Genomic DNA, 15,958 nt, shown 5'->3' on the forward strand with positions numbered 1-15,958 from the left:
TTTAGAATGAAATAAGATTAAGGTTTATAACAAAAAGCATATCATAGTAATAGAATGTTAATAAAAAAAAGAGCAATTGAAAACAATTGCTTTGGAATTTTAAATGAATTTGTACTATTTTGTTATTGTTTTCATCTTATTTTTTAAGATTATTTGAGTTTTGTGAAAGTGATCACTGGTATCTTTTCTAAGGAACGTAAATGCCCCAGAGGATTTCTTTTTATTTTAGAAATTTTTGAACTTTAGTCTAAAATTTCTGTTCTAATACTGAACACAATCAACGAAAGCAAAACATAATCTTTAGGAAGGAATCAACATTTTTATAATTTTAGAATAAACGCAAAATAAAATTTTCAAAAAAATGTAAAAAAAAAAAAAAGTTAGAAATACTTATATTTTCTTATTATGAATTCTCAGTTCCACATATCTATCTCTCACCTCCAATTCATTGTGTAATTTGTGAACAACCCCTATGCAATTTTATCAACCATCACAGAAATTCGTACGTGGTTCCCTTCATTGGGGGACAAGTGCACTATATCCTGTAAACTCCTGATTCCAGAATTTTGATTGTCAAAAAATTCTGTTTGTCTATAAAATGATAATAAATTCTGCTTGTATTACGAAACGATGAAAACGTGCATTGTTATTTAACAGGGGGAGTTCTTATAAAGATTTGAGTGCTCTAGCTAGTCGGAAAGGGGTGGAAATTTTGATTTATAAGTTCCACCCTCACAAACACGAAAAAGTGATTGCCAATGTGAAATAAAAACTGAATACAAAAAGATGGCGCGTGATTGTATTTTGATTAGGAGTGTTAAGGTAATAAACAAACATTTTCAACACTATTTTCAGCATAATTAAATTTAAATTTCACAATTTTATGAGTCGCTCTTGTGGTAGGATGTCCGGTTACTCCATAATTCTTATGCGCCTCTGTATAGACATTTTTTCCTTTCTTTTTCTTTTTAACGAATCTTTTTGAAAAGAATCAAAGAAATATCTGTTAGAGAACCTGTTACGCCAACGCCGAAAAATGGGGCGTGGAAAAAAAGTTAGTTCCATTGCAGGCAAACTTTCTCTTGCTGCTCTTCATCAGGGAGGGAAGATGAAAAGTAAATAAAAATAAGAAGCAAAAAAAAAGAGAAACTCAGCATCCTTTTATCGTTCTACAAAGCCAGCTGATCGCAGCCACAGCAAGTTCACTCACTGTCTTTCACGTGACACTGTGACGTCACCGCGCAAGCGCAGAAACTCGGATAAGAGTGATGCAGTTCCATCTTAGCAAGTTGCAACCACTTGTATTTTGCTTGATGTTCTCAAAGGTTCTTTATTCTATTCCTGATGAATTTCATCTAATCATCTCTGCTACTTTATCATCGTTTTAATAATTCATCCATCTTCCAAAGCGTTAAGGTAAGATGATCTTTAGTTATAATTTGATGAAATGTTTGTGTTTATAAGATTGCTTTAAATAAATTGTTCCAGATGAGCGCGAGCAATTTATCTAGCTCAAATCGAATCACTCCTTTTTCTTTTATGACATAGAAAAATTCTTCGTGAAAATGAATCGATTATTTTCGGCCGTAAATACAATTTAAGTACACCTAGATGAATTAAAATTTCTTGCACATCAAGAAAAAGTTTTTGTTTGGAATTCTTAAATTTGTTTTGAGTGAGGACTACCATTTCTTGTTTCTATTGGTTTGAAGCGCCTTATTTCACACAAATAGCCAAAATGGTTTGTTTTTTAAGAAGTGATTTTTTATTCGAAGTTTAAACACTGATTTAGAGTTTTAATATACCAAGAAAAATATTTAATTGGAATCTGATATTGTTATAAACGCCTTGTCTTTTGTCGAAAAGAGCTAGTAGATTTATGTTTTTTTTTTCTTCACATTTTAATTTTAAATTAATTTCTTATTTAAAGTTTAAATTTTTTATTTTATTCTTATAATCGTCGTTGAACAGCCGACCCAATTTCGGGTTTACGACTACTAATGTTCAACTGCGTAATCTTGTAATTTTGAACCCAATCAAAACGACATGAAAACTTCTGGATGAAGTATTGGGAGAAATTTACGTTACATGAAGAGAAAAACCATGAAAGCCTTCCACAGTTAGCCTGGCAGCACAGTAAGCAAGGGAACTTTAACTCATGATCCGTCTACCACTGAGGATATTTTACATCAGTACTGTAGTCAGAGCAGGCCAGGTGCGGAATTCAATTCGACTAGTCCTTGCTGGGATTCGAACCCGATTCTATCCCCTGAGCCACCAAAGCTCAAAGTTTAAATATTTTTTAACCGTCGTTGAACAGCCGACCAATTTTTGGGTTTACGATTGCTAATGTTCAACTCCGTAGCCTTGAACTCAATCTAGAAGGCAAGCGAACCCTGAATCAAGTATTGGGAGAAATTTACCTTCGTGTTGGATTCATTTGCGTTATATAGAGAGCAAAAACACGAAAGCATCCCACGCTTAGCCTGGTGGCAAGGGGACTCGAACCCATGATCCGTCTACCACTGAGGATATTTTTGTCGGCACTGTGGTCAGTGCAAGCTGGATGCGGAATTCGTATCGACCAGCCATCGCTGGGATTCGAACTCAGTTCACCTCATTGGTAAGCGAGCGCTCTATCCCCTGAGCCACCACTGCTCAAAGTTTAAATATTGTATAGAAAATTTAAAATATCAAGTGGAATTTTTTATTGGAATTCTTTTGCGATTGGGCACGTTGCTTCGCCTTATCATGTTGTATATAAAGCAAATCAAATAATATTTTTGCATAGTTTCATTATTTAAAATAATTTGTTATTCAAATTTTAACTATTTCTTGACAGTTTTAAGATGTTAAAAAGGTGTTTTTTTGTTGTTGAAATTCTTATAACTAGTTTTGAGATTGGATATGTTGCTTCTTGATCGATTTGAAACGTCTTTTCGTGTTACCAATACAGAAAACAAAATACATTTTTCATTTTTTAAAAAGATTTCGTTCTCGAAGTTTCAACATCGTTACGAAGTTTCTGCATTATTTAAAAGTTTTAAAGATGTTAAGAAGAGTTTTTGTTGTTGGCAATATTATAGTTCGTTTTTAGATTGGACTTGATGCTTTTTAATGGGTGGCGACTTATGTTGTAGCGACTTATGTTAACTGTAAAATGGGTTATATTTTCCCAACCTCTTTTCACGCGGTTAGTTTTCTAAAAAAAAATTTTTATTAAAAGATTTTAACCTTGCTCAGTGTCATAAATATTTCTGTGAGTCAATCAATGTTTCCCAAATTTCTTTTTTTTTTCCCCCTTCTTTTTTTTCCCTAAGCTGCGCGCGTGTAGCAAATAATTTATTTTCGTAATTTTTGAAAGCAAAAATAAGCCAGCAATTTAAATTTTTTCGAAGAAATTATTATGTATTAAAAATGATTTATTTAATAAAAATAATTCTAATTCATAGATAAATTACAATTTTTGTTTTCTCAAATATTAAAATTAAAAAAAAAAAATCAATAATTTATCTTGAAAGCTTGTTCTTTTTTTAAAAAATAAATAAATAAATAAACAAATAGTATTTAAGGATTTTTTATATTAATAAATACGTTATAAAATCCTTATTTTGGCTGTTAAGTTTATTTATTTGGAAGAGATACATTTATGCTAATTTTGTGTTCTGCATAGTTGCATTGATTAAATATTTCGGAAGATTGCAAGATTTTTCTCTTTATTGGAATAACGGAAATTATTTGATATGTTATCGTTAAATTCCGCTGCAATTATTTTTGTTTTATCTTTTTTGGGGGGGTGGGGGAGAGTAACAAAGTTATTTGTTTTTTTACTCATTAGCTTTTTCTTTTGTTGCTATTTATTCAAAATTTAATAAAATCAAACCAATATAGTCAATGGTTATATAAATATAATTTCAAACTCATTAGGATATTTTCGCAACTCCTCGTTTTTTCGTGTACCTAAGCTGTTGTCTTTGACTTGCTTATGGGAATTTTCTGTGAATCATTGTTTTCACGAAACCTTAGGGTTAATTTATCAACCAAGCTTATCACTTCAATTCAATTTTAAAACTGCCCTACATTGTGCTGCTATCATTTTGAACATAAAATTAATCACATTTTAATTATTGTGGTAGATAATTTTAAATATTATAAATCATATTGTTCTGTTTAGACATCGACAATTTTCTAATCTATAATGCCTGTATAGTTTAAGATATAATATTGATAGTGTGACTGTTACGTCACAATTAAGAATTTGGAGTGCCTACCTGTAAAAGAGGCATGACTTATCAGGGGACTGTTTAGAAGAAATTCGGGTCCGTTAACGGACCCTTCGCAAAATATATTTTCACAAAAACGGACCCTTCACAAATTTGTTTATCTTCATTGCTTTGTTAATCGAATAAACCCTTCCCAGGGAGGAGGGGAGGAAGAAAGACTGTCCTAAACAAACTAAGTTTCCCCAAGTTTAAATTCCAAATGTAGTATTCTAAGAAAATATTTCTACTTCAAACATCATGTGCGCATTCTTATTATTATTAAATCATATTTTTTTTGTAAATAAATAATTGATCAATTTATATTTTTTCATAAAATTAATTAATGGAATATTATGAAAATAAAAATTAATTTCTGGCAATTTTTTAAATAAAATATCATAAATTTGAGAATTGTTTAAACTTACTTAATACGTAACACATTAAAAGTGATACATAACTAAGTTGTGTTATTTAAAATATGTCAATTGAAATTATTAAAAATGTGAGTGATTTTGTTTCCATTATTCGTCCATTTTTTTAAAAAAAATTTCTTAGATAGCTTTGAGTTGGGGAAAAAATCAATATAAGAAACTACTATTTGTGATGATTAGTAATAACATTAAAATTACAGTCGGCATAGAATCATTGAATTTCAGGAAAGCCACAATTAAGAAAAATTTACTAGTGGCGGTGAAAGATTAAAATAATAATAATAATATGTAATAAACTATTTTCACTAATTCTTATCTACCAAAATGCATTTGCAAATTAAAGAAAATATACCTAGATGTTAAAACTATCTAACTTAATATCTAAAACTAAAGAGAAATTAAAAAGTATAGAATTTCTTAAAACCTCATGAAATATTTTTTAAGTTTTTCCCGGTTCCCCGAATTAGTTGTTGTTCTAGTAAATTGATTCTTTTTCTCTGATTACTATATGTTCTTTTCAACAAGAACATCCAGTGACAATTTATTATACTAATTAATTACTTTATTTGTGTAAACAAGGCTATTATGCGTGTTCTCTTAAAAGAAATTTCAAGTCATGTCGGGTAGAATCCCAACATTTAAGGTAATTTGAAATAAGGGCGTTTAAGACAATCTTATCCTCTTTTTCGAGCAGACGATAATTTCCATCAGATGATTATTTTGAATGCGTTGTGGAAACAAAAGAACAGTCAACAATGCTGGGATGATGAGTAAGAATTGCTATCGTATGAAGCAGTAATGCGCCGACTTATTTGCCTTTGATTGGGGAGGAAGGAACTTTTCCTTGGAAAGATTATTCGCCTCCTCTTTTGGATTCCGATTACGATGACGCATTATGAAGAAAGAGGGAAAACAGTAGATGCAGGCGATCAGACAGGTGAAGGGCAGTTAGTCTTTTCTCTTTCCTAATCTACTGTGTAAAATAGTGGCCTGATCGTGGAACATATATAAATTACGAAATAGAAAATAGATTTTTGGATAAAAAAGGATTATTTAAGTATTTTGGTGCACGTTGTGCGAAATAAAAACAAAATACTTGATGTGCTGAAGTACAATTTATAGGTTTGAGAGGAAAATTTTATGTAAGCTTATTAATTATCGTCTGCCCAGACAATGTACAGACGATATTATTTTAACAAACGATATTTTTGAGTTTCGTGCAGACGATGTTTAAAGTTAGTCCAAATTTTATCAAGAGCATCAATTAATGGGCTAGAATTTTGTGAAGGGTTCGTAAATCGACATAATTACTTGTTAGATTGACTTCTGTTACAATCAAGGGAAAACATACTATTATGCCATGCCTCAGAACAGTAAAATTTTAACTTAGTTTGATCAGTTTATTAATTTTTCAGAAATGATAGGTACTTGACGCAGTGATTGAATAATTTCAAAATAAAAGGGTAATAATAATTAAAAAAAAAAAAAAAAAACAGTGAAAATCATAAATTAGCTAAGCTTTAGTTTATTATTATATATAACAACGGAGCTCAATTCTTGTGATATTTTTATTTTATTGCGTAAGCGTCAAGAAAAAAGTGTTAAGTTATTTTATATTTGACAAAACTAAAATTAAAAAAGTGTTAAATTAAAAATTTATTTATAAAAGTTGTAAATTAGTTTTTAAATATTGATCGATATTTTTTTCTCTTTATTTTTCTTTCTTTCTTTCTTTTTGCAAGTGTCTCTAATATCTACCTGTCACAGCAGCCAAGCGAATGTTACTTCCCTTTATTTCGAATATTTCTTACTTTCCTCTATCTTCTCATTTCCAAGTGCTAAAAATATAACAAGGAAAAAAACACAACAATGATAGAATATTGCCCACCTAATGTCCCATCTGATTGACCAAGGAGATAGTTTTTCGAGGTCGTGTGGTGGAACACGGGCGGGATTTTTTCCCCTCTAAGATCGTTTGCTTTGGAATAAGGTTGGTTGCTAAATGAAAGTTAATTACTCAGATCGTTTGCTGTGATTCTTCCAGAAGCGAAATAAAAACTCTTCCGTCTTCAAGCAATTAGAGAGGAATAATAGAATTGATTCTCAACTATTGGCAACAACTTTAATGATATTTAGAGCTGGAAGTTTAATGATGTCATTTCTGCAGAGAATAAAAATGCATTCTTGTGCATGCATTTTTATTTATTTATTTCCAAAATTTGTTTTCAACTTTTTACCAATTTATCAGTTTTTTTTTTCGTAGGCTCATTTGTAATCCTGGCAGTTTGAATTTAATTTAATCCATTACATGACTTTACATTTTGAATTAAACAAAATAAATATTCATTCGTAACTATTTATTTAAATTTTATATTTTGTCTTCGTTTATAATAGTCTAGTGAAATCCTTTTTTAGGAATTACACAGCTAATTTTTATTTTTATTCAATTTTGAATGTTTAAATAAAAATTGAAAGAATTGAAACAGTGAATTTCATGTTTCTGCTGACTGCAAAAGATTGTTATACCATATTTATTGGAATTTACATTCATATTTGCTGCAGTAAATTTGTTAAATTAGCTATCATATTTCCGCAACTTATTAGCTAATTCTGTATAAAAATTTATTATCACAGTTTTTATCCAGTTTTTCTGTAGCCTATTTTATTTAGAGATTAAATTTTTATAACTATAATTACAAATATTTTAATAAAAATGCTCTGTTGTCGAGAGTTTGTTATTTAGACAGTTTGTTATTTAGAGCTGTTATTTACAGCTTATTTAGAGCTTAGAATGTAAAGTTTTCATGAGACTTTCATTATTGTGAGTAAACAGTGTCAAATAAAAATGTAGAATAAAAGCAATTAACTAATTTGAAAGTGGGAATGTAGTTTTTTTTTTCATTCCTTATGGGAAGTGAGCCTTTTATAAAAATATGGGATAAAGGAAAAAAATGAACTTGGAACCATAAATTTAGATTTTTTTGTGAGCGAACCTTAAATTAAAATGTAGAATGAAGGTAAATAATTAATCTGTACTGCGTTACATTTTATTAACTTTTCAAACCTCCGATTCAAAATATTATGAAAAAAAAGAGAAAAAAAAATTCAATTGCGAGTTAATTGCTTTATTTTTTTCGACAAAAGAAATTTCATGAAGTCAATTAACTTTCATTTCTCGGATTGTGAACTTATTTTGCATTTATCAAAATGCAAATCGCATCATGGTAGAAAGTGATGACGCCGCTACAACCAATCTTATCTTTTGCTGGAATTGAGTTACCTGTGGGCGTGTAAGTTATTTTCAATAATGAAAAACATTTGGGATTTATTAAAGGTATCTCTTTCCCGTATATCCATGACTTGAGATAAGAAAAACGATACCTTGGTATTTTTTAACGTTCCGAATCAGTAATACATTATTTGATCTTATAGCGCTGTAATGCATTTTAACTAAAATATTAGTAATACACCATTTAATAATAATAATTTTTTATGCAAAAACATCCTTAAAAGAAACTGTAGGAAGAAAGTAAAGAAGTAATTTGAACGTTAAATGTAGTTAATTTAAACGTTTTTTTTTTTTTTAAATTTCTTATTCGCTTTGTGAAAATAATGTTGTATGAAAATGTAGAATAAAAAGCTTTTGAAAATGGGAAAGTAGGTAGACTTTTACTTGATTAAAAAACTTCGTTCGTTTAAAAATATACAAGTTAGAAATAATATTCGATACACTTTAGGCGCTCAAAAAACGACGCCCATTTTCAAGACGTGAATGAGAAGAAACAAAAATGTCGTCAATACGACATTGGCCACATAGGGCAAACTTGGTGCAATTTAAAATTCAGACTAAATGAACACGATAGATATTCCAAATACTGGAAATCATAAATTGCTGTATATTTTTGGAATCTTGGGCATAAATTCAATTTCGACAATGCTAAAATTATGTCCACCCCTGTCGCATCAACTCATCTTGATGCTCTGGAATCTTGCTTTATTCATATGGATGCTGATTCCCTTTTAAACGGCATTTGTTCTTCACCACTTCTCCCTAGCAAATGAAAATACATTTTATCTGATCTGACCCTTTCAGCCACTGTAGTTTTTCTAGTTTTATTTTTTCTGTCTTGGCTGCTGTGATCTTTCTAATTTTATTTCTCATCTTTATTTTAATTTTTTTTTTCGTTGACAACTTCACGTTTTATATTTCAACAAATTTTTTTTGTTTCTTCCCATTCACGTATATCAATCAAGTCTTGAAAATGGGTGCCTATTTTTAAGGGCTTGAAACATGTCAACTGTTATTTTCAATCTGTTTATTTTAGAAACGAATAATAAAGTTTTTGTAAATCAAATACTATCTTACCTCTTCCTTTTCTTGGGTTTATTTATTTCGGTAAATTTTTATATATGCGAAAATATTATGAAGAATGAAGGTAAAAAATGAACTTGGAAGGCGTTATATTTTAATTTGGTTTCAAAATTTCAAATTTCTATTAAAAAAATTATCAAAAAAGTTTTTTTCAACTAAGAGTTAATTCACAATATTGCACGGTGAGCCGTGGTGGTTCAGGAGATATTGCGCTGGCCTTCCAATTAGGTAACCCGCATCCGAATCCCAGCGATGGCAGGTCGATACGAATTCCGCACCCGGTCGCAGTGCTGACGTAAAATATCCTTAGTGGTTTACGGATCATGGGTCACAGTCCCTTTGTTGTCAGGCTAACCGTGGGAGGTTTTCGTGATTTTCCTCGCCATGGAACGCAAATCGTGGCTTAGCTCCCTCAATCGCTCCCAATATTTGATCCAGGAGTTCCCTTGTCTTCCGAATGGAATTTCAAAATAACAAGGCTACAGAGTAAATTATTGGTAATCGTAAACTTAATAATTAGGTCGGATGTTTAACGACGGTGACGCCCGATGGCTGAGTAGGTCCTAGGTTCGATCCTCGGACCGGGCAAGGTTGACACAGCCTTTCATCCCATCAGTGGGTCGATAAATGAGTACCAAGCATGCTTGGGAACTAAACACTGTGGGTTTCGCGTTCGGCTGACCACCTAACCGGTACGTCTGCTCCTGCACCCCAGAGCCCAAGGTCAAGAAAATTGAGATGGGCACAGTAGGCCTTGGCCCTCTATGGGCTGTCGCGCCACTGAGTTTAGTTTAGTAGTTTAACGACGGTAGGAAAATAAAATATTTCTCGGACAAAAAATGCTTTCATGAATTCCTATAAAACTAAATTTATCAAACTTTACCCCTCGGTTATGAATTATCGTTCTTTTTCGGGAACTTTATTTTTGCATGCATCAAATTGATCAAGATCCTAAAACTGCATCAATGGTAGGATTTGATGACGACGCGAAAAACCAATCTTATCACCACCTGGAACCTGTGGGCGTGGAAGATATTTTCGGTAATGAAAAACATTTGGGATTTATTATTTAAGGCCTCCCTTTACCCTCCATGATATAAATGATAAGGAAAACGATACCTGGTTGTCTTTTAAGCGTTTCGGATCAAGGTCATCGTGTATTGATCTTTCACTCATTCGATCGAAGGAAGAAAAATAGTAAATGTAAATAGAGTTGTTCTTCCATCATCAATTCGATTTTTCGAACAGGATGGAAAAGTTCTATGCGACGCAACGTTTGTTGACATTTTCGCAAAAATCGTGTTGAATGAGTTTCTATATTTATAACATATCGAAAATATTAGGTTTGATGTTTGGTTTTTTTCCCATCTATTGATTATTTTATGTAGCTCAGGGATCTGTTTAGAAGAAATTTGGGTTCGTTAACGGACCCTTCACAAAATATCTTTTCATAAAAACGGACCCTTCACAAAATATTTTTACTTAAAAACGGACCCTTCACAAAATAATTTATCTTTTAATCGGACCCTTCACTAATTTGTTTACCTTCATTATTGTTTTGTTAATCGAATAAACCCTTCCCAGGGGGGTGGGGGGAAAGAAAGACAGATGTAAACGAACTAAATTTTGTCTTCAGCAGAACGCTTCTTCCTTTATTCGTCCGAAATGAATATTCTGCGTTCAGCAGTAACCAAATATTTGTATGTTGCATCTCTAATTTAGTAGCAGCAGTTATTTTTTAAAATGTAATTTTTTTTAAATTATAATTTTACAGTGTTGAACATAATCTTGTATCGCTTTACAATTTAAAAACTCCTTGAAAAAGTTTTTTGCAATAACAGGACCCTATTTGCACAAATTCACAAAAGCATCAGGACCCTGGCTGAAAGAATGTGACCTAACATTTATTTTATATTCGCAAATTACGAGTAATTTTTTCACAATTTTACAAAAACGGACCTTTTACAAAATGTCTGGTCAGACCCCTGTAGTTATTATCTGCTGGCGGTAGTCTGTCGGATCGCGGGTTTTACATTGTCCCTTGCTAGCTTTCGACATTATGACATAAGTATTTTAGGAGCGAAAGGGTGCCAGGGAAATTGTATTTTAGAAGTCACCGCTTCGTGGCTTTTCTTAGTTTCTTAACTGACAAAAAGTGATTTTTTAAACAAAATATTTACCCAAAAATTAAAAGATTATACCGTTAAAATAAAAAAAAAGAAAGGAAAAAAAAGAGAGAGAATTCATATTTAAAAGTGAAAGAATAAAACAATTGTACTTATGAATTTATTCACCGATATTTAAAAATATCTGAATTAAAAAAATAAATAGAAAAGATACAAATTCACAAATTAAAGGACACAAAAAAAATTAAAATGAACAATAATAAATAATTTAAGCAATCATTAAATAAAGAAAATATGGAACGAAATTAAAAGATTATACCATTAATATATAAAAACTCAAAGAAAAAAGACAGAGAGAGGGAATTCACATTTAAAAGTGAAAGAATAAAACAATATTAATGAATTTATTCACCGATATTTAAAAATATCAGAATTAGAAAAGTAAATAGAAAAGAAACAAATTCACCAATTGAAACACACAAAAAAAAAAAAAAAATAAATAAATAGTAATAAATACTTGAGGCAATCATTAAAAAAGGAAACTACGGAAAGAAAAGGGCACCACATCATTTTTTTGCGTGATATAATTATCAGATGATAATAGGTAATAGTAAGTATAAAAAAAGTAGCAAAAACGAAAAAGTAGAAAAGTTTTATTCTTGACTATCCCCGTATTTCTTTACGATAAGCGTTTCTTTCGAAAATATATTATCACTTCAATTTTATATTAGTTTTTTTTTTTCATTGTTCCTATTTTGAATGAAAATGGAAATATCAGACTGTATTTTTATACGAATTTTATGTTTAATATCTATCATAAATACTACGATGTTGTAATTTAATAATTTTTGTTGGGAAAATTGCGAAAAAGTGCGTTTTCAATATTATTCTGTCAAAAATTGTAAAATCATCCTTTAAAAAAAAAAGGTTTTGTTTTTAGGGAAGGTGTTTGAGCTTTACTGTGAAAAAAATAAAAAAAATGAAAATTGAGAAAAATCATAGAACTACGCTTAGCTTGAATGCGACGGTGCAATATGCAAAAATTTCACGAGAACACAATAGAAAATAATATCATAAATTTATCAAAATTTAAAAATTTACCTCTTTCTTGGATTTAGGGAGACATTATCTACCTCCACATTAAAATTCGTTCCTCCATTTCGCTTTCAAATCGATAAACCGGAGCATAAACATCGTATTTTTTATTATAGTTATTGATTTGTTCTTTTATTTTTTATTTTAAAAAGCTCAATCTCGCATAGTGTCATACATTTTTATTAAAAACCTTAAAGTTTTTAGAAATATAAATAATAATCGTTTATCTTCTTTAACATCGTTTTTAATTTTTCTTTTCTTTTTCAAATGGCTGTGAATCGCTATTTTTAGAAATGCAGTTGTTATTTTTTAAATATACATCCCCTATAATATATATAACTCAAATTGCTCGTTAAAGAAGACGGATATAACTTGAATTGCTCAACACACGCTGTTAGAATTTTCATTCTGAAATTACGGTAAAATAACCGGTAAATCCATCCGATTAACCATAAAGTTTATGCTTGAGAATAATTCTTTACTATTACGGTTCCGAAACCGTTTGCAAAAAACAATGTTTCTAAACCGTAAAAATAAAACTTAAACTGACATTTGAGGTCTATGGGTGCTGCACCATTTATGCGTGAATGGTAGTTTCGTATTCTAATAGTCTATGGGCACCGATTGAAGCGTATTCTAATAGTCTATGGGCACCGATTGAAGAATGCAGGACTATAGAAACTTTTCATGTATCGAAGGAATGTCAGAAATATTGTGGTATCAACGCTGGGATCCGAACCTCTGTTCAACTGGTCATGAGATTAACCGATTAGGTCTCTAACTACAATATGTGTCAATATGTACGGAACAAAATGGCTTCTTGAGGTGGGCCTGTTGTCCCGGATAGAATTCTGGTTATCAAACTATATTTGATAAAAACATTCCAAAAACGATTTTTCTCACACTTAGCAGTTTGAGCATAATCTTGTTTTATGGTTATTAGATTGTCTTGGTTGAATATGTTAAATTAGCAATTAAATAAATTGCTATTTAACTATATTTTTACCGAAAAATTTCTAACGTTTACGCGTTTAAGAAAATTGTGTGCTGTGCTTTTAAAAACAAGAACATGGCTCATAATATTCGTTTAAGAAAATAAACGTCTACAGTAAAAAATTTCAGGTCAAATTACGGGAAAAATAGACTTTACGGATGATGCAACCAGAGTGCGAGTACTTTAAACAATAATTTGATGCGGAATTTTCTAAAAAATGAACTTAGCTCAAAATGTGTCTTTATCATATTAATTCTAAAATCAAAATTTTTAATGCCTACGTAATTCTAAAAATTGACACGTACTAAATTAGTAGGGAAATTTTCTTGGTATTTATAAATACATTCGAGTTAATTAAAAATCCATGTTAGATAATAATTAATTTTTAAAATACTGTGTAGTCATAACAGTAGTTTATAAATAAAAACAGGATTTAATACCGTGTCAATTTTCTTAAAGCTTTCTTTTCGTCAAGCATTTTAACGATGTTTATTTTTCCAACTCGCGTTTCAAGCCCTGACCCTATTTTAATCGATTGATTTTGTTGTAAGAAATAGCTCTCCATATTGTGAAAAGAATTAGGTATTTTTAAGTTTATCTAAAGTTATACAACGTGCTTAACTTTATGTAAACTAATTAGAAAGCGTTTTTCCTAATTTTTGAAACATCATTAAATTGATATTTACATCATTAAATTCAGTTTAAATTTTTTTTTCCTTTTGATTTCCTTTAAATTGCGAAATATATAGTTAAAAAATACACCTAATTATGCAAGTATATAGTTAAAAGATATATAGTTATAAAGTGTATAAAATAAAGAACCTACGTATATGAAAATAGTAAAGGCAAAAAAGGCATAGTTGTATTATTCTAATTTTTTGAGAACTTACTAACAAAATTCTAATAAAAACGCCGGTTTTTCAATTTTGATTGGGTAAAGTAAGTTTATAATTTCAGAATGCGTCAGTGGGGGGGGGGATAGTCCCCCCTCCCACTGAGTATAGTAATTATTTAGAAATATCATTGACGAATGAATATTAAAAACCAAGGATGAACTCATGTTTAATGGGCCCCAGGATGACATTTATTGCGTAATCTTTCCTTAAAGCGTAAAATAATGTATTATTGTTTTGTTTTATAGAATTTTTTTTTTTTATGAAAACGTTTATTCAAAATTGTTGTTTTTATTTAGATACTAAGAAATTTTCAACAATTTCCTTTTAAGAAACTAATTTAAAAATAACACTAAATTTTTTCTAAGAAATATTAACTGGACCCTCAGCTGTTCTCGGCCCCGGGACAATCGTCCTTGTCATCCCCCTTTTCTTGAGTGGGGAAGAAAATGCAAAATTGCTGACGAAATCCTGCTGCCTCCCCTACCTTTTTTTTTTTCTTTTCTTTTTTTCTTATCAGAAACAATTTGAAAGCTCCCTATTTCCTCACCCCTTCCTTTCCATTTCCACTTTGACCTTCTGCTGCCCTGAGAGGGACATCCCGAGAGTTCAACACCTACTTGGTGGGGTTAGAAGATTGCAAGTTATTAGTCAAGGTCAAGTAACAGTAGTTTCCTTAATGTTTGCAACTTGATATATGGAAATCGTATTTATAGCACGTGACATTTTAACATAGTTTTAAATCCATTGGAATGAATAAACATGGTAAAATGCGGTAGTTGTAGTTGTCCTGATATTCTTGGTGTTTTGGATAAAAAAAAAATAGTTTGTTCTTATTTGGTTTCATTTTAAGCTTTTTGTCCTGATATTCCCGATTTTCTCCCGAACAACCAGTTTCCTGCCAAATAAACAACGGATTATAAAATAATCGATCTGAAGAGTCGAAAAATTAAGATTTTTCTAACTAATGTCTTTTTATTTTAAATAGTAATGCAGGAATTAACTAATAATTACAAAATTTGATATTTCGAGCCCCGGTACATTAGATTTTGTAGATTGAATGCGGGGAAGTAGGTGGTGCCTCAGATTTGTTTTTGCCTTGCAGACAGAATTTAGTAAATGCAAGCATCTAATTGAAGTTCTGATTGAAAATATTTTTAATACAGTATATTATCTTGATTTTATTGATATTGAAGGTTTTATCCAGAGAAATGATGCAAGGAAATGCATATAAGCTATTATCTTATGCATAAATGTAGACCAATAAATAAATAAATAAAAAAGAAGAGTATATGTGGATAAAAACTAAGTGAAACTTTTAAATTATCATTTTTCATTAGCTGTATGTAAAATAATTTAACATAACTCAATTATTTTTTTGTTTATTTAAATATGCGTATCTTAAAACTCATTAAATGTGTAGTGCGTGTAATTATTAATTAATAAAGAAAGATTTGCTCTGCCAAGAGTAATTTATAATAATTGTTTATTTATTTTTAATGTTTTTTTTTAAATCTTAATTTTGAATTCATTCAGTATTTAACTGACAAAATAGATCGTTCTGTTTTTAAATTTATGTGGATTTTGAGCTTGAATAAAGAGAACTACGATTTAATTTATTCAGTGATAATTATTTAGCCGTTTCAATAAGAAATATTTATTATTCTAGTTAAAATATTGTTATTAAATAATATTTAGCATTTCTAATACACTTTATCAGAGCTTTAAATAATGATTGTAAAAAAAAAAATGTTATTCAAATTTTAAAACGATCTGATTTTAAAA

General features: G+C 30.2%; 1 protein-coding gene across 1 annotated transcript in view; it reads left to right on the forward strand.

The window, feature by feature from the left end:
- Positions 1 to 1,277: 1,277 nt before the first annotated feature.
- The window catches only part of LOC107456729 (uncharacterized), a 55,573-nt gene continuing 40,892 nt past the window's right edge, over positions 1,278 to 15,958 (forward strand). The window contains exon 1 of the mRNA XM_016074679.4: positions 1,278 to 1,416. The gene's annotated coding sequence lies outside the window, so the exon portion shown is untranslated. The remainder of the gene's footprint in view (positions 1,417 to 15,958) is intronic.

The sequence above is a fragment of the Parasteatoda tepidariorum genome, chromosome 1, assembly GCF_982258835.1.
Source record: "Parasteatoda tepidariorum strain Cologne lab strain chromosome 1, Ptep-v5.0, whole genome shotgun sequence".
Classification (NCBI taxonomy): domain Eukaryota; kingdom Metazoa; phylum Arthropoda; class Arachnida; order Araneae; family Theridiidae; genus Parasteatoda; species Parasteatoda tepidariorum.